The sequence below is a fragment of the Camelus bactrianus genome, unplaced genomic scaffold (genome assembly GCF_048773025.1).
Source record: "Camelus bactrianus isolate YW-2024 breed Bactrian camel unplaced genomic scaffold, ASM4877302v1 HiC_scaffold_154, whole genome shotgun sequence".
NCBI lineage: Eukaryota > Metazoa > Chordata > Mammalia > Artiodactyla > Camelidae > Camelus > Camelus bactrianus.
In genome coordinates, this window is record NW_027413924.1 from 927,799 (window position 1) to 950,650 (window position 22,852).

General features: G+C 50.3%; 3 long non-coding RNA genes and 1 other non-coding gene across 5 annotated transcripts; 1 reads left to right on the top strand and 3 right to left on the bottom strand.

Annotated features, from left to right (window-relative positions):
• Positions 1 to 1,667: 1,667 nt before the first annotated feature.
• LOC141576635 (uncharacterized) lies at positions 1,668 to 3,130 on the bottom strand. Its single transcript, XR_012505051.1, has 2 exons — positions 2,991 to 3,130; positions 1,668 to 2,346 (listed from the first exon to the last, which is right to left on the bottom strand). It is a non-coding gene; the product is annotated as an uncharacterized LOC141576635 (long non-coding RNA).
• A 177-nt stretch (positions 3,131 to 3,307) lies between these two features.
• LOC141576636 (uncharacterized) lies at positions 3,308 to 6,246 on the top strand. Its single transcript, XR_012505052.1, has 2 exons — positions 3,308 to 4,172; positions 4,463 to 6,246. It is a non-coding gene; the product is annotated as an uncharacterized LOC141576636 (long non-coding RNA).
• Positions 6,247 to 6,334: 88 nt separating this feature from the next.
• LOC141576634 (uncharacterized) lies at positions 6,335 to 11,834 on the bottom strand. Of its 2 annotated transcripts, XR_012505050.1 has the most exons (3): positions 11,658 to 11,834; positions 8,953 to 9,110; positions 6,335 to 8,814 (listed from the first exon to the last, which is right to left on the bottom strand). It is a non-coding gene; the product is annotated as an uncharacterized LOC141576634 (long non-coding RNA). The 2 variants fall into 2 exon arrangements; XR_012505049.1 differs by lacking the exon at positions 11,658 to 11,834 and having other exon boundaries at positions 8,953 to 10,838.
• Positions 10,150 to 10,258, bottom strand: LOC141576658 (U6 spliceosomal RNA). Its single transcript, XR_012505075.1, has one exon. It is a non-coding gene; the product is annotated as a U6 spliceosomal RNA (small nuclear RNA).
• Positions 11,835 to 22,852: the final 11,018 nt, after the last annotated feature.

The window sequence follows — 22,852 nt, forward strand, 5'->3', positions numbered from 1 at the left end:
CTATGGCTATAACTGTATGAAACAGATAGTAATAGAATCTCAAACCCATCTAAAAGAGAAAGAAAGGAAGGAGAAGGGGGAAAAAAAAAAGTCTCTATTATTTTCTTGCTTCCCTCTGCCACTCTTAATGATTTAGATGTCTTCTTTTACAATTTTGTGTTTATTCTGTTTGGAATGAATGGTAGTGATCACCTTTCCGGTGATGAGTGTCTCATTTTTGTACCATCCTCCTTCTTCTCTATTTAGAGTAGACCTGTTGATGTTTCTTTTAGCATGGGTTCAGTGTTGCTAAACTCTTTTCGTTTTTGCTTGTCTGTGAAGTTCTTTACCTCCCCTTCTATTCTAAAGGATAGCTTTGCTGGATAGAGTATCCTAGGCTGCTTCTTTTTGTTTGTTTTGTTTTGTTTTGTTTTGTTTTTCATTCAAGAATTTCAATAGATCTTGCCACTCCCTTCTGGCCTGTAGTGTTTGTGTAGAGAAATCCGCTGAGAGCCTTATGGGGGTTCCCTTGGAACTCACTCTTTATTTTTCTCTTGCCGAAAGGCATTTAGGATCATTGCTTTATCCTTGACTCTGGCCATCTTGATTAGCCTATGTCTTGGTGTGGGCCTGTTTGAGTTCTTTCTGTTGGGTACCCTCTGAGCCTCCTGGACTTGGATATCTGATTCCTTCTTTAGATTTGGGAAATTTTCAGTCATGCTTTCTTCGAATATCTTTTCCGTCCCCTTGGTTCTTTCTTCCCCTTCTGGAACCCCTATTGTGCGTAGATGGGCACGCTTTCGAGGGTCCCTTAGGTCCCTAAGATGGTTTTCGTTGTTCTTTATTGGTTTTTCTCTCAGCTGTTCTGATTGGGTTCTTTCTGTTGTCCTGCCTTCTAGGCCACTTATTCGTTCCTCTGCGTGATCTAGCCTGCTTTGGACAGCCTTTAGACCAGTTCTCATTTCAGCCAATGAGTGGACCAGTTCTCCTGGACTCTTCTTTATAGCTTCGATTTCGTTTTTGACGTATAGTATATCTCTCAACACTATCTCTTGGAGTTCCTTCAGGACTTGGATCACTCCTTTTTGGAAATCTTGATCGAGCGGGCCATCCACGTCTATTTCATGGATCGTGCTTTCAGGGAATTTCTCTGGCTCTTTTAATTGGGAGTGGTTCCTCTGCTTCTTCATAATGCTCCTATCTCTCTGGCACTGTGGCTTAAGGAGTATCAGTTATCTATTGGGGTCCTTAAGGAGTTTATGTATTTATCGAAAGCCTAGGCAGGAATAAAACTTTAAAAGAGAGAGGGGGATAGGGGGAGAGAGAGAGAGAGAGAGAGAGAGAGAGAGACAGAGACAGAGACAGAGGGGGAGAGGGAGAGAGGGGGGTGGGGGGCAGGATGTGAAAAGAATGGAGAAAAAAGGTTTGAAAACAGTGTACGATCAATAATAGAACAGCAAGTTGAAGCAGAATAGCAATTGAGTTGAGACGTCTTCTAAAAGCCTTTAAAAACAGATAGAAAAGATCAGAAAATAATATACAATTGTTTCAAAAGTAAATTTTTAAAAGGTAATCGGAAATAGAACAGATTTTAACAAAAGATAAAACAGAGGATTTTAAAAGACGGGAGAAAGAAAAGGTTTGAAGACAGTGTGTAATCATGAATAGAAGAGTCAGTGGAAGCAGAATAGCGATCGAGTTGAGACGTCTTTTAATAACCTTAATAAAAAGGAGGAAAAAATTCGAGAAACAATATTTGAAACCTGTGAATAACCAGTAACAGGAGATCAAAACCAAGAGAATGAAAAAGGGAAGGGGGTGGATGTTTAAAAATAATAATAATAAAGACTTGAAATGAAACATTTAAAAGGGATTAAAGCCGTAAACGTATACGACTGTTCAAAAGTAAAGGTTAAAAAGGTAACAGAAGGTAAAACCGATATAAAAGAGATTAAAAAAGAAAAAGGAAAAGAAAAAAAAAAAAAAGAGGAAAAAAAAAAAAGGATGTGTTCTCCTGGAGACGGTGCGCTCTTAACGGTTTCACCGAGAAGTTTTTCTGTCGTCGCCCTGTTTCGTGAACTCAGCTTGCTGTTTCCGCGGGCCCTCCGTCGGCGCCCTCGTCTGTGCTGCCCTCGGTGCCTGTGGGCAAGTAGATCGCACCCCCTCCTGGCACCGCGGTCGGAGGGTGGCTGGCCGCCTGCCCTCTCCCGGCGCCGGTCGCTCCGCTGCTCTGTGCGGCTGTGTGCTCCGCCTCGGGTCGGGTCGGCGCTCCTCTCCGTAGGTGGGCTCGGGGGAGACCGTGGAACCGCCCCGCCCCTGCTGCGTTCCAAAACTCGGCTCCTTCTTAGTCTTGGTGGCGCGAGTTCTCTGAGGTACCGGGGCAGATATATAATATCTGCCTCAGGCTGAAAACGAGTCTCAGTCCTGCCTAGGAGGTTGCAGAGCCCCCGGGTGCGGATTCGAGTCTCGGCCCCGCCCCCGCTCCCGCCCCCGCCCGCGCGCTGCGCGCCGCGCGCCAGGGGCTATGGCGGCTGTGGCTGCGCCCCGCCTCTCTTCTCGCGAGAAGGGCCGGTGATGGCGCCGCGGGTCTGAGGAGATGGAGGCTACGGCGCCCCTCCCCCCAGGGCACACCGGCCGTGTTGCTTTGCCTTTCTTTCCCCGTAATGGAAAGAAAGTTGGGGGGGCGGGTTGTTCTGCTCTGTATCCCCTCCCGGCCACGGCGCGTGGTGCCGCCGCCACGGTCCTCCGCCCGGCTCGTGCGGCCTGTCCCGGCCCCCGGCTGCCGGCCTGCGACTCGGGCTGGGTGTCGCGGGGACCCTCTGTGCCCATTTCACTTGGGTCGGTCGGTCAAGGGGCGCTCCGGGCAGATCTGAGACTCGGAGGCTCCCCCACCGTCCCGTCGGCCTCTCCGTTGGAGAGGGGGAGGTTTGGCGAACGAGCCCTATTCCTCCTCTGCCGGTCCCTCCCGCACTGTTTTGCTTTTGACTCTTTCTTTTCTCCTTTTCTCCTACCAGATTTTGGGCGTCTTTGTCTTTCGAAGAGGGCGGTGTTCTGTCGGAGTTCCGCAGGTGGTCTGATTGGCCGAGTGGGTCCGTCGATGTGAGTTTTGGTGTATTTGTGGGAGAGGGTGAGCTACGAGCGTCCTTCTACTCCGCCGTCTTGCTTCTTCTCAGGTTATTTTTGAAGAGTAGGTGCTGGGGATTGAACCCTGGACCTTTATTTTTTGCATGCTAAGCATGGGCTGTACTGCCTGATCTCTAGACCCTCCCCACCGCAACCCCCCCCTTTCCCACCGCCTCCATAGTACTCGATGAATCTCCTACCTAGATATCCATGCTTCCTTGGAATAGGGCCGTCGTTTTCTTCATCGGATTGATGCACGTCTGTGGATTCGTCTCGTTTCTCTCCACTGCGGTGGGTGGCATCGGGGCGTGGGGTGGGGTGGAGTGGCGTGGGCTGGGAACAGTTCTTCACGTGTAGAGGTGGAGCGGAGCGATGAGGATGGTGACTGTTTCCCCGAGTGCTCGCGCCGGGTGATGGAGGCCTGTGGTCTGACTTGGAAGAGGACTCGGGTGACCAGAACAGAGCCTGTGTGGGGTCGTTGTGGAGGGAGGAACTCCACCCCCCCCCCAGCCCCAGCCAAGGCACTCGTACCTCATCGAGGGACGGTCGGCCGAAAACAAACGAAAGCTGTCAGAGGTTTGGGGGTGGGGGTGAAGGGGTGTGTGTGTGTGTGTGTGTGTGTGTGTGTGTGTGTGTGTGTGTGTGTGTGTGTGTGTGTGTCTGTGTGTGTCTGTGTGTGTGTCTGTGTCTGTGTGTCTGTGCCTGTGTGGTGTGTGTGGTGTGTGTGGTGTGTGTGTGTGTGTGTGTGTGTGGTGTGTGTGTGTGTGTGTGTGTGGTGTGTGTGTGTCCCCGTTCCCCGTACCACGGTCTCTGGTCGAGGCCCCCACGAGCGGAGAAACGCACGCCAGGCCGTCCGTGCTCCTGGTTGTCCGGCCGCGTGTCCCTGCCACCCAGAGATCCCGAACCGTCCCGCTCGCTCCCCTGCCATGTGCCATGTGCCACCTTCCTGTCGGCCGGGCGCTATTTTAGACCCTGCGAAGAAGTCGACCGGACGGCCGGGCCGGGCCGGGCTGGGCCGGGCCGAGCCGAGCCGAGCTGAGCCGATCTGAGCCGAGCCCGTCCAGGCTGGGGTGGGTGGTGCTGGGTTCAGAGGAGTGGGGTACAAGCGGGAGGCGGGCGTCGATGGAGGGGAGGGGGAGGGGGAGGGGGAAGGGAGAGGAAAGGGGAGGGGAGGGGGAGCAGGGATGATGATGGTCTGGGGCTTGGCGTGTGGGGTGGGGGTGGGAGGGACGGTAGCCATCCTATGACTTTCTCTCCCTACCCCGCCTTTTGCAAGTCTGTTAGAGTGACAAGGTGGTGCTGGTTTCTGGCTGGTGCACACCATAGTGATTCTGTTCTTCTTTTTCCTGGTCTTTTTCAGGAACCCTCGTCCCGAGGGACTGAATCTAGTGCCCTGTGCTGCGCGGTACGACCTAGGGGTCGAATCTGCCAGGAGAGGACTTACAAGGATTTCGAGGATCCTGGAAAACTGCTACCATCCAGAATCCTACATGGATGTTCAAGATCTTGTGGATGGACGGACGGACGGAAGACGGATCGAATGGAGGCCCCGCCCCATCCCCTGGACCCCTTGGCCCAGGAGGATCGTGATGGGTCTGGAAAGGACTCTTCCGACGAGGGTCTCGGGATGGACTTTCTCTGTCCGCGGAAGGTGTTTCTGCACAAAGAGGAAGAGAGGGGCGTTCTCGGCCAGAGAGCCCGAACCGCCTCCTTTCAGGGATCCGCTCCAGTCAGGGTTGGGGTCGGGGTCAGAACGCAGCCACCGACAGCTCCCCTCCCTCGTCTTGGCTCTCCAACTTGGGAAACCCTCCTCCCTGCCCCCTCACCCATCTTCTCTTCAGCCGGCCTCCAGCTTCCCCGTGCCAACCACCTCTCTCATGCTGCCGGACTTTCCTCCTCCTTGGGCTGCCAGGAAGCTCTCCCGCTCCTCCACGTGCTTTGGCTTGGAATCCCTGACAAACACAAGCGGTGCTGGTGGGCGGGGCCGCGGGCGGTGGCAGAAGGACTCCCTTCATCTTATGGGAGCGATTTTTATCTCCATAGAGGTGGCGATTGAGAAAACACATAAAATCACTCAGAAGAATACCCATGTGTAGTATCCCTGACCTAGATCCATGTCTGTCTGTCTGTCTGTCTGTCTGTCTGTCTGTCTCTCTCTCTCTCTCTCTCTCTCTCTCTGCCTCTCTCTCTCTCTCTCTCTCTCTCTCTCTCTCTCTCTCTCTCTCTCTCCGCCTCTCTCTCCATTTCGCTATTCTGTGTGTGTGCGCGCGCGCGCGCGCGCATGCGTGTCTGTCTGTCTCCCTTGTCTCTCTTTCCTCTCCTCTCCCCTCCTCTCCTCTTCCCTGTTCTCCCCACTTCCCCCTCACCCCTCCACTCCTCTCTTCTCCCCTCCACTCCTCTCCTCTCCCTCTTCTCCTCTCCCCTCGCCTCTTCTCATTTCCCCTCCCCTCCCCTCTTTTCCCTCCTCTCCTTTCCTGTCCTCTCCCCTTTTATCCCTCCTCTCCTCTGCTCGCTCTCTCTCTCTCTCTCTCTCTCTCTCTCTCTCTCTCTCTCTCCCCCCTTCACTTCCCTCCCTCCTCCCTACCCCCCCAACCCCTACCTTCACAGGGCCTCATAGATTGCAATCGGTTTCCATGAAATGTGATGAAGAGGGAATGAATTTTAGAATGATATCCCCATGCCATCGAATCCTTCTTCCCCAGGGATAGCGACTTATTTGTGGTCGTGTTTGTTTTTGTTTTTCTTGTTGTTTTGGGGCGCATCGAGGGCGCAGGAGGCGTTGGGAGTGAGGGTGATGTTTCTCTTTCTGTCTGTCTCCTCCTTAGGACGGATTTTAAGAGGAGGGAGGACTCACAGAAATCTACCATCTTGTCTCGTACTGCAGCTGTGTTTGAGCTTCCTATACGATCTGGGCGGAACACTCCCCACCCTCACCTCAAGCCGCCATTGCCGCCCCCTCAGCCCCCTGCACCCCCGTCCAGTCCCACACTTGGGGCTGTGGTTGGGCATGGGGGGATGTTGGCGGGGTGGTGGTTGGTGGGGGGTGGGGTGGTGGAGGAAACCAGAAAACAGACCACTGTGGCACGTGGGTGACTGGGGCTTCAGGGTGAAGGAGGATGAATAAAATGGCCGGAATTAGGCTAACGGATTGCTTCTTCTTTTTTTGGCGGGGGGGGGGAGGGGAGGATCATTAGGTCATTCATTCATTCATTCACTCATTCATTTGCTGGGGGGGGTGTCATTCGGTTTCTTATGCTCGCCCTGAAAACGGTCAACTGTCCTGACTGACTGGTTGCTGCTCACGGTTCCAGGCCTGTTGTTGAAACTGGAAGCTATCGATCTTACTGTTTCTACTGTATTTCACTCATTGAAAGTCATCATCATGCTGGGTCTCTGAGTCTTTCTCCGAGGAGAAGGTCGGTCACGGGACTAATGACCTGACAAAATAGCCTGAGTGACCAAGAAGGCCACACCTTGAGTGCTTATGAGATAACGAGATCTAACCACCAGCCTCTATAGAATGGGTCACCTGGAGGCATCGTGACACCATTCTGAGTCTTCTGATGAGAAAACGATTCTGTGGATGGTGATCGATGCCCGATTGTTTGAGCTATGGCTCTAGAACCACCCCACCCACTCCATCCCCAAGGTGGGTACACAGTTTTGAAGACGCTAGCCTGCTGTGAATCCCCTTTGCCCGGCAGAGTGATAAAATGGCCTCTTTGCTTCTAAGCTCCAAGACCTTGTCTCTGGATTCTTGGGCTCGTCGGGGACGGGGGCCGATCTTTTGGCAACAAGCGTGCTTCAGAAACAGCGGATGCCCGAGAAGGACACTCTGCCTCTCCCTCTTCTTCCGGGCCTGAAATGGGGAGGAAAAAAAAATCGCTTCCCCTGGAAGCTGGAGTCCGGAGCCCACCATCCGGAGGGACTTCTGGCTTGGCCTTCTCCTGGGGTGGGGGGGAGGGCACGCCACTGCACGTGTTCTTTGTCAACTCCCTGTTTCTCTCTTCTCGAGTTATCTCTTTGGGACGGCTCCCACACTGGGTGAAAACAGACAGACAGGCTGGTATGTCTCCCTACCCCACCCTTCGCCCCCAAATGACTGATCTCCTGTCCCATCAGAATCACCACTTGTTTTCCAACGTGGCTTTCTTGGATCCTGGAGGACTTGTAAAGGAAAAGCCCAGCTGGGCTAACAAGCTAAAGTCACAAATCTAAGTGTGATAAGTGTCCGTTTACTGATCTAAGTTCTGCTGGGCTAGCTCGTAAATCTGAAGTTTAGTGTCAGTTTACTGGGCTAACAAGCTAACTCGTAAATCCAAGCTCAACAAGTGTCAGTAACGTGATCTGTTCCAAATTGATAAGCTCCAGTGTACTGATCCTTTGCTTTTTGTTGTTTGAGTCTTATTGGCGAATAGACCCATATTTGTAATTAACCCTATGAAACCTCATGTGCACGTCTTGGAGGTGCTCAGAGCTTCGGAGCAGAAGCCCCTCTGAGCCCGCCGGCGTAATAAATCTGAGTACTCCAACCCTCAGAGTGGTGCTTGTTTCTTGGCTGGCCTGTCATTTCCGTAACAGACTGATATCAACTTAGAGCCAAGATGGGTGCAGAACTGAAGGAGCTTCTCGGCTGGCCTAAGAAGCCTGTCGTCGTGATGTGGGAGACATTCTTTACGAGGGACCTATCTGATTAAGTGCTTGACCGCCTTTTGGACTTTGAACCAACTTGGAGATAGGAACTAGGATGAGAGGGCACCCGAAATAGCTCAGCAAACTCTTCTCCATCCTTAGAAGACAGACAGACAGACAGAAAGACAGACAGACAGACAGACAGACAGAGTGTGTGTGTGTGTGTGTGTGCGCGCGCGCGCGCGCGTGTTTGTGCGCGTGCGGGGGTGTGGGAGAGGGAGGAGATGACGTCAGCGTACTGGACACTGTTTCAGTGACATGGGGAGTGCTGTCAACTAGGAAGGAACGTCATGTATTCTTCAGCCTTGTGTCTGTACAGGTGGGTACACTCAGGGTTCCAGAAAGGATGGGATATTCCTGGCAGTCGTCTACTGCCCTGGCATCGAGGGCTGGCTGGCTGGCTGGCTGTCATCCAAAGTGGAGGCTCTCGTGAAAGGGACGGAACCGAGTCCCGAGGAGATGCCTCCTTCACTGACTTTCATGCAAACACAGTGGACCACAGCCTCCGGAAAGAGGGTGGGTGGCACACGTGGCCCCAGTCTGTTCTGTCCATTCGGCAAATGGCCTGGGTTAGGGGAAACCCAGCATGGCGACCATCCGACAGGCCGACCCACCGACCCACGGACGTGCTCGGTTTCTCCCAGCTCCCTGGATGACCTCCCCCACCCACCCCCACCCCACCCCACCCGCATTCCTTCACCCACCGTGGTGTCTGGTGTCAGGGCACTTGGAAGATGACTCCCATTGTTCAATAGACAGGGGCAGGAAGATTCCTATAGGACCGCAAAAACAGTCAACTGGCCATACATACATACATACATACGTACAAACTTTTTGTCCCCAGAGGCCTCAGACCTCCTCTCTCTGGACCCGCTGAACCCCAGTAACTGGCCCCCATTCAACTGCCACATAGTAGGGGTCATCCAGGCGTTCTTGGGATGGTAGGTATGACTTCCAAAGGGGTTGAAGCCTTCCTTCCCCCGCTGCAAGCCTGATGCCCTCAGCATGGCCAGGACACTGCTACAAACAAACAAACAAACAAACAAATAAACAAACAAACAAACACACACACACCACCACCACCACCACCACCACCAACAACAACAACAACAACGACAACAAAAGACAAACACATGCGTATGTGACTTGGGGACATACTTTCCGCAGCCTCCAGGGACGAAGGCACTCGCTTCACTGGGTAAATCCTACGAGGCTTCACTAAAGCGCTTGCCAACTTACTTCTCAGAAGGATCGATCTCTGCCCCCATCACCCGCCATCATCAGGCAAGGTCGTCAGAATCCATGGGAGGTATAGACTAGAAGAAGAAGTAGAGGAAGGAGGAGGAGGAGGTGGAGGAGGAGAATCAGTGACATGAGGTGTGTACGACTTCTTGTCTCCAAGAGGATTGAGTTTTAAATTTTTTTCTTTTCAGATACAAGGGAAAATAAACTTTTGTTTTTTCCCCTTCCTTTCCTTTTAGAGGCGGACACCCACATGGTAACTATCATACCTCTGTCAGCAGAATGGAACCCTTTCTCTTTTTCTCCCTCCCTGACCCTTCTGGGATTCAGAAATCCTCCGTGAGGATTTTTCTATTCTTGGCAGCAGAGTTATTAGCATCATTGACTTGGAGGCAAAAACTTAGGTTTCCATTAAACTGGGATAGACATGCATGGATAAGAGATACTAGTGCTACTCGTTTTCCTTAGGGTTCCCCTGTGTCTGTGGGGCGTGTGTGTGTGTGTGTGTGTGTGTGTGTGTGTGTGTGTGTGTGTGTGTGTGTCTGTGTCTGTGTCTGTGTCTGTGTCTGTGTCTGTGTCTGTCTGCCTGCCTGCCTGCCTGCCTGCCTGCCTGCCTGTTTATTGTAGGAACTCTCTGTCAATGGAAGTATAGTTGACTTACAATGTTGTGTTCATTTATGACGTACGGCATAGTGATTCACTTATTCACACACACACACACACACACACACACACACACACACACACACACACACACGTATACTTTTTCAGGATAGGTTATTACAAGCTATTGAACATAGTTCCCTGTGCTAGACAGTAGGACCTACTTGTGTACCTAGTTTGTATAGGGTGGTTTATATCTGCTAATCCCAAACTCCTGATTTATCCCTCTGCCCTCCCCCGTTCCTCCACCCTACCCTGTCCCCTGTGTTAACCATCGGTTTCTTTTCCATGTCTGTGAGTCCAGTCTGTTTCTGGTTTGTAAATAGGTTCCTTGGAGTCTTTTTAAAATGGAGTTATTTATGTATGGATGGGTGTCTTGACTTACTTTCAGATCCCATCTAGAAGTGATGGCATAGGATATCTGTCTTTCTCTGGGTGACTGACATCACTAAAGCTACGGAACGCTTCACGTATGTGTGTGTGTCGTCCACGTTCAGGGGCCGTGCTGATCTTCTCTGGATGGTTCCCGTGTTAGTCGATGTGCTGTGGCAGCAAGCGCTTGCCTTAGGGTTTTTGTCTCAACCTGAAAGCCGGCCCGGAGACTGAAAGTCTTCTAGTTGCCTCCACTATCTGCCTAGGACCATCTCCACGAACGTTTCCCATTTTCTCTCACCCTTTTGTCTTGGCATCATTGAGTACTAAAATGCTCCGTCTCCTGAAGCCCTGCAGACTGAAGCTGGGCAACGGGAGGTAAACGTCAGAGAAATGGCCACAACAGCTCCTGTGGAAACCATCCTAGGGCCTGTTTTTGGAGGAGCCGCTCAGAGAGTTGAGCCGAACACCCCAGGACATCATCAGAGGCATTTCATACTGCTCGAGCCGTTTCGATGACCCCGATGTGTGGAAATCTCCTACCAGACTGACCCCCTACTCCCGGCCCTGAATCTGGTTTCTCATCTGCTCCAATGATTAACCTTTGTGCTGTACTTTGGTTTTCCACACAAGTGCCTCTTAGGCGATACCTGACTGCTTGCTCCCTAGGCCTAGCTTCAGAAGCCCATCGACACCACCGCCTCCTGAGACGAGATACTACAACTGTTTCCTTGAACAGACCTGTTCTCAGAACTAAGAAACTGGGTCCATGAAATGCAGGCCCTCTAGGAAACTATTCCCTCCCTCCTGCCCCCACACCACACGCACGCATGCACGCTCAGACGCACGCACGCACCCACGCACGCATGGACGCACACGCACAGTCAACAGCCCAGCTTTTAATGTGTAAAACTTCCAGGGAAGTTACAGAATAGGGAAATGTTGGGGTCCAGAGTAGGCTGCCCCAAAATGTGCCCGATGGACTATGCTGAATGAAAGGGACTTCACAACTGGCCAAGGGGGAGGGTATAGGTCAGTGGTAGAGTGTGTGCTTAGCAAGCAAGCACAAGGTCCTGGGTTTAATCCCCAGTACCTCCGGTCAAAAATAAATACATAAAATCGAATTCCTCTCCCCGCCCCCCCCCAAAGTATACACTGCTGTATGTCAACTCTGTCTCAATAAAACTGGAAGAAAAAAAGGAAAAAAAAAATGATTTAACAAAAGAAAGAAAGAAACAAACAAAGAACTGCCCGAGGCAAGAGGAACACTCTGGCCCTCCTTTCTGCCTCCCTGGAAGCAGGGGAAAAAGAATTTTGTTTTTTTAAAGTCTCCCATCCCAGAGGAATCTATCAAGTCAGAGGTCTGCTTCCATGCCCTTCCATGATTCTCAAACGGTGTAGTGGGGTTTACCCAGATTAGGAAAAGGAGGGGACTCCTTTGGCCTGAGACCAGGCGAGATTCTCCCCCTCCCTCCCGCCTCCCTCCGTGCAGTTGGGACGGGGTGGCCTAAGGGTGGGGAAATTGAAACCAAAGAACAAAAGCCGTTCAACAGAGAGGAGCCGGAGGCCAAGTCAAAGGCTCTGACCTGAGCACAGAGCTTTCTGCATTTGAATGAAGCGATTGAACGAGGCCCTGCCGAATGGATCCTCCTGACGTCCCCGCCCCCGCTTCCAGGAGACAGTCAGTCGATTTGGGACCGATCGGTGGAGAAGGCCTGGGAGGCGGCGGCGGCGGCGGCGGCGGCGGCGGCGGCGGCGGAAGCAGCGGCGGGGGCGGGGGGGGGTGGTGCGCGGGCGGGGGCGGGACCAACGGTCGCTCCAACTCTGCCTGCCTGCCTGCCTGCCTGCCTGCGGGGCTGAGGCCTGAGGGCCACGCTGGTTCCTGCCACTCAGGGAAACTTCTGCGGGTGTTGCCGAAAGATCGCCCTCCCCCACCCCGTCCCTGACGAGCCAAATAACCCAGAGACAGGGTCTTAGAGTTTAGAAGAAAAGAGGCAGCTTGATTGCTTTGCTGGGCAAAGGGGACTCACAGCAGGCTAGTGCCCTCCAAACTGTGAACCCGTCTTGGGGTTGGGGTTTCATGCTTCTGTGGACGAACAGGTTGGAGCATGAAAGGGAATCACAACAGGCGGGAGCACAAAAGGTGCTCATGATCAACAAGGGTCTCTGATGAAACTTCCTCCTAAATCTGGATGAGTGTCTGGTAACATGGGACCTCCTGGTGGTCTAGTAGGTCATCAGCCCGTGACCTTCTTTATCTGGTCAGACTCACCCGGTGGCACCAGCGCCACGGAGGAACTCGGGGTGGGGGGTGGGGGGTGGGAGGGGGCTGGTCGTTCTCCTGAGCTTATCCTCCCGTGACTCCCTTCCTGGGGAAAGACTCAGACGCCAAACATGATTGTCAAGTTGAACGATCAGAGGAAGGTCAAATCAAACAGTTAGAATCGACAACTTTAGCTGTTTTTAACAGTGGGCCTGGAGCTGGGAGCGGTGTCTGGTCAGTCGAGTTTGCTGATCGTTCTAAAAGCAAGCAGTAAGCATAAAGCCAAAAATTGGCTTAGCCTAAGTGCGGCCACTTCATGATTCCTCCTTCACTGGGGGCTGAGGCGTGGGGGAGGGCGGGGGTGGGGGACAGGACTGAGGTGGCGGCGAACTTCTCCGTGAATGCTCGGAGCCGAACTGCTCTCTGGGCCTAGGTCTGAAAAAGGCCTGAGTCTCAGCTATGACAGATTCTCTCTCTTTCTGGGCACATGGACTGACTCGCCCCGCATCCTCCCATCCTGTCAGACCCTTTGGACACACACCTCCACCTGAAGAGTTCTTTGGCCTCGTCCAGAAAAAACAAACACACGCACGAACAAAACCAAACGAGCACACAGAAACCCTGCTGATCTCCTTGGACCCCATTCACTTCGGAGAGTCCCTCTCGTAGAAATCCCCTCTGCTCGATGATTTCACCACAGCCGCCTCCCTTTCTCCGGCACAGTGACCCCCCACCCCCACCCCTGCGTGGGCCCTGTCCCTCTACCTATCAAAAACCAAACCCCAGGAGAAAAGAAAATCAGAATGCTGTTTTGAGCCACTGGATCTGTGAAAGGAACCAAACAGAAAGCTGAAATAACCAAACCAGCCGAACACCAAAAGCGAACAGACAGATACCCCAGAAAGAAGGGCACGCCGACTCTTGCCCCTTTCCTTCCTGGAATCAGGACATAACATAGATCTACACCCCACCCCCCCACCCCACCCTCCCCAGATGTCTTCTTTATGCCGGAACGAGAGTGACGTTCTTATTGTCAACGGTGCTGTTATGGAAATGACAGGCCAGCCAAGAAACAAGCACCACTCGGAGGGTTGGAGTACTCAGATTTATTACGCCGGCGGGCTCAGAGGGGCTTCTGCTCCTAAGCCTTGAGCACCTCCAAGACGTGCACATGAGGTTTTATAGGGTTAAGTACCAGCTTGGGGTATTCGGCCAATAGGCACGCAATAGCTTTAGCAACATCATTATCACGAAAGTAGAGGCAGTGAGGCAGCAAACCAACATTTCAAGGCCAGATATGTCTCTTTGAAAATCCAGCTGGCTAGCAAAATATGAACAGGGAATCAGCAAACCGGCACTTATTAATTTAGATTTACGAGTTAGCCCAGCAGAACTCAGATCAGTAATCCGACACTTGTTACACTTAGATTTGCGACTTAGCTTGTTAGCCCAGCTGGGCTTTTCCTTCACAGTGTAAAGCGGAGAAGGAGAGAATTCTGTACAAACAGACCTCGATGAAAAGAATCCTCACCCTCTTTTAGGCCCCCACCTCAACACACGTGCGCGCACACGCGCGCACACACACACACACACACACACACACACACACATGCATGCACGCACGCGCGCGCGCGTATGGTTACTCCTGTTCTCTCTCTTTCTCTCTCCCTCTTCCTTTCTTACTGATTTTTTAAAAATGTTTACTGATAACACAGAAAAAAATTGCTTAAATCTTGTCCAGGAATGATATTCATTTTTGAAAACATGATATATATTGTAAAGGATTTGGGCTCCCTTAGAAAAATCCCAGTCCAGGCACGATTGTATAGCACCTCCTTTCACTTTCAAGTGTCTCATTTCAGACAATAAAGTAGCCAGTCATCTTCCTTATGCATGACCTTTGTAACTGGCACAAGTCAAACGGCACAAAATTCAGACCCAATCTCCTGATCCATATGATTCTCATATTCTTTTTTTTTTTTTTTTTTTTTTTTTTTAGCGAGTCCAGAAGCTATGGGTCTGTGCCAACCACCCGTGGCTGTTCACTATCCAGCATTTCTTCCATTATCTTTATGTTGTCCTGTTTCTTGGAAGTATTAGTGCAGCTACTTTTCCCGATGGTCTGTCTCTGTCTCTGTCTCTCACTCTTTTCTCCTTCTTTTTTTTGGGGGGGGGGAGGAGGGGGATGGGTTTGATTAGGTTATTTATTTATTTTAATGGTGGTTCTGGGGATTGAACCCAGGGCATCATGCATGCTAAGCAGGCACTCTAACAATGATCTATATCCTTCTCTACACCGCCCCCCCGACCCTCCAGCACCCCCCCCCCGTCCCCGGCCAGGGCCTGTCTTTGCTCAACCCAATAGAAAAGCATTTATGTTTTGCCAGTTTCCTGGGTCCTTCTTTGTTTCATAAAACTGAGAAGAAATACACGTGGAAGTTCTCTCCTATGAATTGAACAGACTGAAGATCCTTTAAATAACCAAATGAGGTGGAAGTGCAGAGAGTACCATACGGGAACACACCGAGGCACATCGTCATCAAATTGACCAAAATTAAGGATAAGGAGAAAATATTAAAATGAACGAGAGAAAAGCAACAAATAACATACAAGGGAACTCCCGTAAGGTTATCAGCTGATTTTTCAGCAGAAACTCTACAGGCCAGAAGTGGGTGGCACAACATACTTAAAGTGATGAAAGGGGAAAACTGACAGGTAAGAATACTCTATTCAGCAAGGCTCTCGTTCAGATTTGAGGGAGAAATCAAAAGCTTCACAGATAAACAAAAGCTACAAGATTTCAGCACCATCAAGCCGGCTTTACAAGGAATGATAAAGGATGGTCTCAAGTCATCAAATCCTAAGGAAAGAGACCAAAAAGATGACAGAGAAAGGGAGGGGGGGAGAGAGGGAGAGAGAGAGAGGGGGAGAGAGGGGGGGGAGAGAGAGAGAGAGAGAGAGAGAGAGAGAGAGAGAGAGAGAAAGAGAGAGAGAGAGAGAGGGAGGGAGGGAGGGAGAGGAGACCTTCGAAAGATTGCTTTGCCTGTTTAGGGTCTTCCGTTGTTCCTTAAAAATTTTGAAATTGTTTGTTCTAGTTCTGTGAGGAATGTCGTGAGTATTTTGACAGGGGTTGCATGGAACCTGCGGATTGCTTTGGATAGTGTGGCCATGTTGATAGTATTGATTCTTCCAATGCAAGAGCACAAGGCATCTTTCCATTTCTTTGTGTCATTTCAGATTCTGGAGTATAGATAACCTCCTCGATTAAGTTTATTTTTTGGCATTTTACTGTTTTTGACTCAATGGAAGTGTTTATCCCAGTTATAAAATTCTGGTTTTTAAAGTGGAGGGGGAAAAAAAAAAAGGAAAGGAAGGGCCACAAATGGCAAAATATCCTTCTTTCTCATGGGTGAATTGTATTCCATTACGTGTGTGTATGTGTGTGTGTGTGTGTGTGTGTGTGTGTGTGTGTGTGTGTGTGTCCCCTCTTCTTTATCTATTCAAATATTGATGTGCACTTAGGATGCTTCCGTATCTTGGCAATCATAAATGATGTTGCTGTTAATAGCAGGGTGTGTGTATCTTTTTGAATTCATTCTTCTTTTGTGGTTGGCTTTATTCCTTTGATAAGTATGTAAGTTTAAAAAGCTAAAGCTCTAAACCTTCCTGGAAACAATGAACAGTACATATATGTAAATTAAAAATATATGTGCAGTAAAAACATTTTAAAAAAATAAATAAATAAAAAAGAACGAAAGACAAGGAAATTAGCTATCAAGCCGTGAAAGACATGGAAGAAACTTAAAAGACATCTTACTAAATCAAAGAAACCGGTCTGAAAATTGTTACCAACTGTACAATTCCAACCAAATGACATCCTGGAAAAGGCAAAGCTCTAGAAACAATCAAAAGATCATGGTATCCAGGGGTTTGGGGAGAGGGAGGGAAGGAGGAATGAACAGATGCAGCGTGAGGGATTTTTAAGGCGATGAAATTATTCTGTAGGATACCATAGTGGTGGCTACATGTCATTGTACATTTGTCAAAACCCATAGAACGTACAACCTCAAGAGTGAACCGTCCTGTAAACTATGGACTTTGATGGATAATAACGTGTCCATGTCGGATCATCAGTTTTACCAAATAGGCCACACCGATGAGAGATGTTGAGGGGAGTGGAGGATATATGTGTGGGTGGGGAGGGCTATGTGAGAACTCTCTGTATTTTCTGCTCAATTCTGCTGTGAGCCTGAAACTGCTCTAGGAAATAAAGTCTATTAATCAAAAACAAAAACAGAAACAAAAACAAAACACCCAAATGAGGTGAACCAGGATTCAGTCATCCAAAATGGAGCTGGACGGCCAGTGGGAGGAACTTTGTTGCAGACATAGTCCTGTTTCAGGGAGGGGGACGTTGTCCCCTCCCTCTACACATCTTGAGTTCTCTGGGCTTGACTGATCCAAAAATGGACCCCAGACGGATGGTTGAGCAGGAGCGACAGGGAACCTACTGTCTTTCATTCAAGCACTCATGTGTCCCCGAAGCAGGCAGCTTTTCTCCGTTTTAGGACAAGAAATCAGCCCTTTGTGCGAAATGGGCCGGGCTGAGAGCCTTTGGTTTTGGGTGACCCGTCCGTGAAGAATCGAGACGGAGTTTGGGTTTTGGGGAGGGGGGGAAGCCCCTGAAAGAAGTCACGAGGTTGGTTGGTTTCTCTAGGCTTCCGGGGCCTGAAGGCTCTCAGTGGGTGATCAGGGTGTTTTCCTAAGTCCAGATGCAGGGAGGGCACCCTCCACGGAAGTGATCGATTTCCCGCTTTCAGGGAGACAGAAAGAAGAGTCTGAGGGTCCCTCTTGCGTCTGCTGGCCCCTCGGCTTCTTCGGTCACTCTCATTTCTAACCCATCCGTGTGCCACGGAGGCACATACATGTTTGGGGTGGCCTCCCCTGGGTCCCGACACCGGCATCAATGGGGGGAGGGGGGGCATGAGTGGTCAGAACTGTATCAAGCTCAAGGGCACCACCAACCGGTTTCAAAAACAAATCTGCCAGCAGCTGCTAGCCGCAGCCTGGTCGTTTCAAAGTTCCCGCCTTGCTCTTGTGGTGTGTTTTCTTTCGTTTCCCCTTCTCCACTTGCCCCGTGGGGTAGTCTGATGACACACACTTCCAGTGCTTCTTTCTTGCATCTGTGTCTCCTGGGCTGCAGTCCTAAGAGCCCCCCCCCATCGCCCCCGCCCCCCCCCAATCAACTCGTTTCTTTACCCTCCACCAGGTCTCCTGGCTTGGAAATCTCGGCTCACAGCATGTGTCTCGTGTCCTCTCTGAATTCACGGGCCCAGCCATCCACCCTAAGGAGACGGAGGGAGGGAAGGAAGGTTTTGACCTGGCGACCTTCCTTGCCGGCATCCTCCGGATTTGGGACCCTTCAGTGCGCCACCTGCCACCCGCCATACCACTCTCACCCTGAGGCCTAGCCCTCGGGGCTCCGTCCACGCGGAAACCTGAACGCGGACGGACCTGGACGGTGGGCGGGGTGGGGGTGGGGGTGTGGAGGGGCTTGCTTCATCACTGCCGGAACCGTGGAGGCGACCGGGACAGACGCGTCCTTCAAGAGGTGAAGGGACACGTAGCCCGGGCTAGGTCCGTGCCACAGCATGTGATTTGGCTCTAAAAAGGAAACCAGGGACCCGTGGAGCCGAGAGACCTGTGGGAGACAGGCGGGGCCGTTTCTGCGTGCCCCTGACTCCCTGAAAGAAGCCAATCTGAAAAGGTGGCATCCTGTAGGGTACCGGCTCTGGATGACATTCATTCTCAAAAGGGCAAAAGCCCCAGAGAGGGTGAAAAGATGAGTGGGGTCGGGGGTGGTGGTGGTGAAGGTTGTCTGTGTGGGTGTGTGTGTGTGCGGGTGTGTGTGTGTTGTGGCGGGGGGTTGTTGATGAATAGGTGGAGCACAGGGGACTTTTAAGCCGCGAAACTCTCCGGTAGGTAGGTCCACGATGGGATGAAAACCAACGTGTTGGATATGGCAATACCTAAGATGGGGTGAACTGAAAGAACCCTTCTGGGTGTCCCGCCCCTCAGCCGAAGTTTAAAGTCCTTCCTAAAGCCAGAAGGTAAAGACACACGAGAGCAATCTGAGGGGCCATCGCTGAGGAGTAACAGCGAGGCCAGTGAATCCAGTGAAAGACTGACTGACGTGGGGGCCTGGGTCCCTCGGCTCGACCCCCTTCCCCGGGAAACCGAAGCCTTCGACGCAGGGATGCGCTTTGACACGCTTCTGTCTCATCGGAGAAGGCTTCTTCTGCCTGGCATTGCGTGACGGGGCCGAGAAACCCGTCCTCTCCTCCTCTGCGTGAGGTAGCGGTCGCTCCCGCCTTTGCGCAGCGTTGAAGAAAGCTACCAGAAACACGGTTCTGCGTTTCTCTCGATACCGTGGGCGAGCGTCACGGCTTTTCCTTGCGTTCCACCATGCAGTCAGATAGCATTCTCAAAACTAAGCGTGCCATGCAAATTTTCCTTTTCCTTTTTTAAAGTGACTGTCAAGAACTTAGGCAGCATCGAGTGAAAACGTTGGGCACCTTCATCTCTTGGTTTGTATGGAGCCAGCTAGGTCATCAGACCCACGTCACCATGATTTCTGAATTCTAAGATCCTTTCCAATCCATGATATTGTACATTCCTGGGTCATGGGATGTCACTATGGCTGATCAGGTCAAAGGGAATGTGTCCCTCCAGAGCGCTTATTAACACGTCAGTTTATTTAAACGACAACAAAGGAAATTCCCTTCGGGCGATATTCATTCCACACGCTAAAGGAAAGCGATAGGTTGTGTGCCTGAGCCCACACAGTGTGACGCAGGAACGGGGTGGGGGTTGAGGGAGGAGGAACTCTGGCTAGTGTCCGGGACCTAACGGGAGATAGAGTGGAGGATTTTTGCCCTTCTTCAGGGACAGGGTGAATCGGCCCGAGGTTGACTTGTGCGCTCAGAAAGAGGGCCTTTACCGGATGCCCCGAGCAAGCAGACTTTTCTTTTCTTCTTCTTCTTTTCTTTTTTCAGTTTTATTGACATAGGTTTGACATACAGCCCTCTATCAGTTTCGGGTGTACAGCACAATGATTTGACTTCCATAGACTGTGAAGTGATTATTAGGTAACTTTAGTGACCAGGAAACAACGATATGTTAAAAGGGGGTTTAATCAACAGAACTGCTATTTCTGATGATCATCTATTCCTAAGAGAAAGGACAGATGAACACTCCAAAATGCAGGAAGTGCATAGTCACAGAATGATGAACAATCTTTACCCGTGCCGACGTTTTGACGCCAGGATACGTGGAAAGCTGAAGTTTTAGAACATAGAAATATTTGGCTCTCCATTTGACCTGGAAATCTCCTTGTTGGAAAGAAGCTAATTTCTCCTCCTCATCCTCGTCCTCCTCGTCCTCGTCCTCGTCCTCGTCCTCCTCCTGCCTTTTTAACTAAAAAAATAAAAAAATAAAATAAAAAAAAATTTTTTAACAAGAAGTTTTTATCTTTTTGGAGGGGGGACGGGTCATTAGGTGTCTTTATCTACGTTTCAATTAATTATTTAGATTTATTATACGTTTTCAGTGGTGGTACTGGGGACTGAGCCCAAGGCCTTGTGCATGCTGAGCACGCACTCTACCGCAGAGCTCTACGCTTTCCCAGAAAGGAGCAAATTTCTAAACATAGAACTGGATGAGTAGGTCAGCTTTTTGATCTCATAGAAGCAGCGGCCCAGTTCTCTGGGGGGAACCCTCCTTATCTTGTCCATCTCGACAACGTCAGAAACGTCTGTCTGCATAGCCCACAGTGGCCAGAGACTGAGGCCAGGGGGCTGAATCAGGTAGAACCTGAAACCGAATGGAAGAAACAAACAAACAAAAAAGGGTGGGGAGGGGCACGCGGAGGCCTTTTTAAACGTACACACTGCTGCGTGGTCTCCCTCGTCGAAACTCTAATTCGCAGCCTTCTTAAGGAGAAATATACACCTGAAACGTCTTTTTTCCACACAGAGTTTAAAAGCTTTCACCCTCTGAGCCGAAAAACCTTACCCGTCCCATCGGTTCTTTCTGAGTGAGTGGGTTCTCTAGTGTCCTACGCGTCTGCTGGGAAACAAGCTGCTGGAGAACCAGCAACTAGAAACCAAGCTGCACCAGCATTTCCATGAGCGTAAAATCTTACATTCACACTTACTTGCTTAAAAATGCACACGCCTGCTTTGTTTTCATGTTTTACACAGTCGATGACCTATAACATGTATGATGCTCAAGAAATTGTGTGAGGGGCAATCCTGAGATTGACCGTGAGGGCGCAACAGATGGCAGATATTTCCTTAGGGTAAAACAATGGACGGTCATGGGAAGCCAGATCATCCATTAACAGAACTTGGTTCTGGCAGGAAAGCATGTGGTTTAACCCCGGGGAAATATTTGCTATCTCGAGATGTCCCAGAGGCAATCACAGGATACACTTAGAAATTTTGCATCCCCCGAGGAGGGTGATTGTTCCTGGAAGGGATAGGCCTGAAATGAATCAGTTAGCCAGCAAGCAGAACTTCGTGCTTCTGGCATGAAATATCTAAAGCCCCACCTCTTTGATCGCATTTCTTTTTTTTTTCCCTGAGCCGTATACTCCCAATAAACAGGATGTCGACCAGGCTTTTGGCACTCTAGATCCACGAGACCTTGAGTCCCCTGGTCCCATTTTCGCTCTTTACTTGGTCTCTTTGTTTCTTAATTCTTGCGTCGCCCGTCCTCAGACACGGTCCCGAGCTGCGCTGGACGCAGCACCCGTCCTACCCGACTCGTGAGTGACCTATAGTTTTTAAATGAAAGCTACAAAATCTCTGGTCATGTCGATCTGCTGGTCTCGTCTGTATGAGACAGGGCAGTACCTGAGTTTCAGAGACACACACAGACACACACACAGACACACACACACACAGACACAGACACAGACACACACACACACACACACACACACACACACACACACACACACACACACACACTCTAAAGGGAACAAAGAACAAAGAAAGATAGAGAAAGAAAAAGAAAAAGGCTCAGGGGAATAAAGGATTCGCTTGCTCTCTGTGACATGACCCAGTAGACCTAGTTGTCACGAGACAGGAAGCTCAACTCTCCGTGTTTACATTATCTGTTCCTGAGCTTTCTTGCAGAAAATTCTCATGCGTTTCTTTCCCCTCACGGAAGTCTTCTCTATTCCCCACAGAGCCTGGGGCGATGGCTCTTCACCCTGGAGCCGCCTGCGGCCGATCCAAGATATCGGATGATTTGTGGAAGTGATCAGTGATCCTGAGACAAAGCCCTTCCTTTAGGTAGAAAAGCATGGCCCCTGCTGCTCAGGGAGCTGGCACTCCCCCTCCCTCTCCCCTCATGCCACCTTCTCCTTTGTGCACAAGCTATCGCTTTCGCAAAAGAGCTTGGCTTGCCTGAGAGTCTTGTGGAAGCCATCCTCATTTCTATGGTACTGCCGTCCAAGGATCTGGAAAGGGCTCGGTCCCATGTATGCATGTATGCATGTAGGCACTTGTGTATGTCCCCGGCTTGTAGGCCTGGCATGTTTCTTCCTCCACATACACTTGCCAGAGTTCATTCATGAAAGAGCTCTATGGAACTGGTTTTCAAGGGAACATGCAGGCAGGGAATGCGAACAGGAAGGAACCCAAATGTTTTCCTTCAGGTTGACATGATCTAGGACAGATCCTTTCATCCAGAAAAGCAAATGTCAAGGGATCGGTCTCGTGAAAAGAGCCATGTCTTGATTGTGACGAGCAGCATTCGAGGTGAAACTTTTCGCCTCCCTAGGTTTACCCCGAATCCATTAAGTTCCTGTGGGTTATCTCTGTCATGAAACGTGTCAGCCAGGAAAAAAAAAAAAAAAAAAAAAAAGAGTCTGGGAGCGATGGTTGGCTCGGTCTCAAGTCTCAGGAAGTGTTCACACCCCAAGCAGTCCGAGGGGGTAGTGTGTGTGTGTGTGTGTGGGAGGCGGTCCATCTCTGAAAAATTGGTGCCTCCTCCACGTAGTTTTTGGTCCCTTGCAACTGAAGCATCTGGCGACGTCCCTGGAATGTTTAGATCGTTTCCAAAGAAGATGAGATACGGAAGCGTTCGTTCCTGGCTCCATGAGTCGAAGGGGACGTGCTTTAATATCTTTCTGACAGAAAAGACTCGAGATCTGTCAGTGTGTTGGCCGACATGACTGGTATACCTTCGGAGGATGGATGGACCTACAGACAGACAGACAGACCGGAATACATACATACTTACTTACATACGTACATATGTAAACATACAATACAATACAATACAATACAATACAATAAAACAAAACAAAATGAAACAGAATAAAATAAAATAAAATAAAATAAAATAAAATAAAATAAAATAAAATAAATTAAGTTAAATTAAAATAAAAGGATGCTGTGAGGAGAAAGTGTCTGTTTCTGGCTAGGACCAAATCGTGTCCCTACGTGG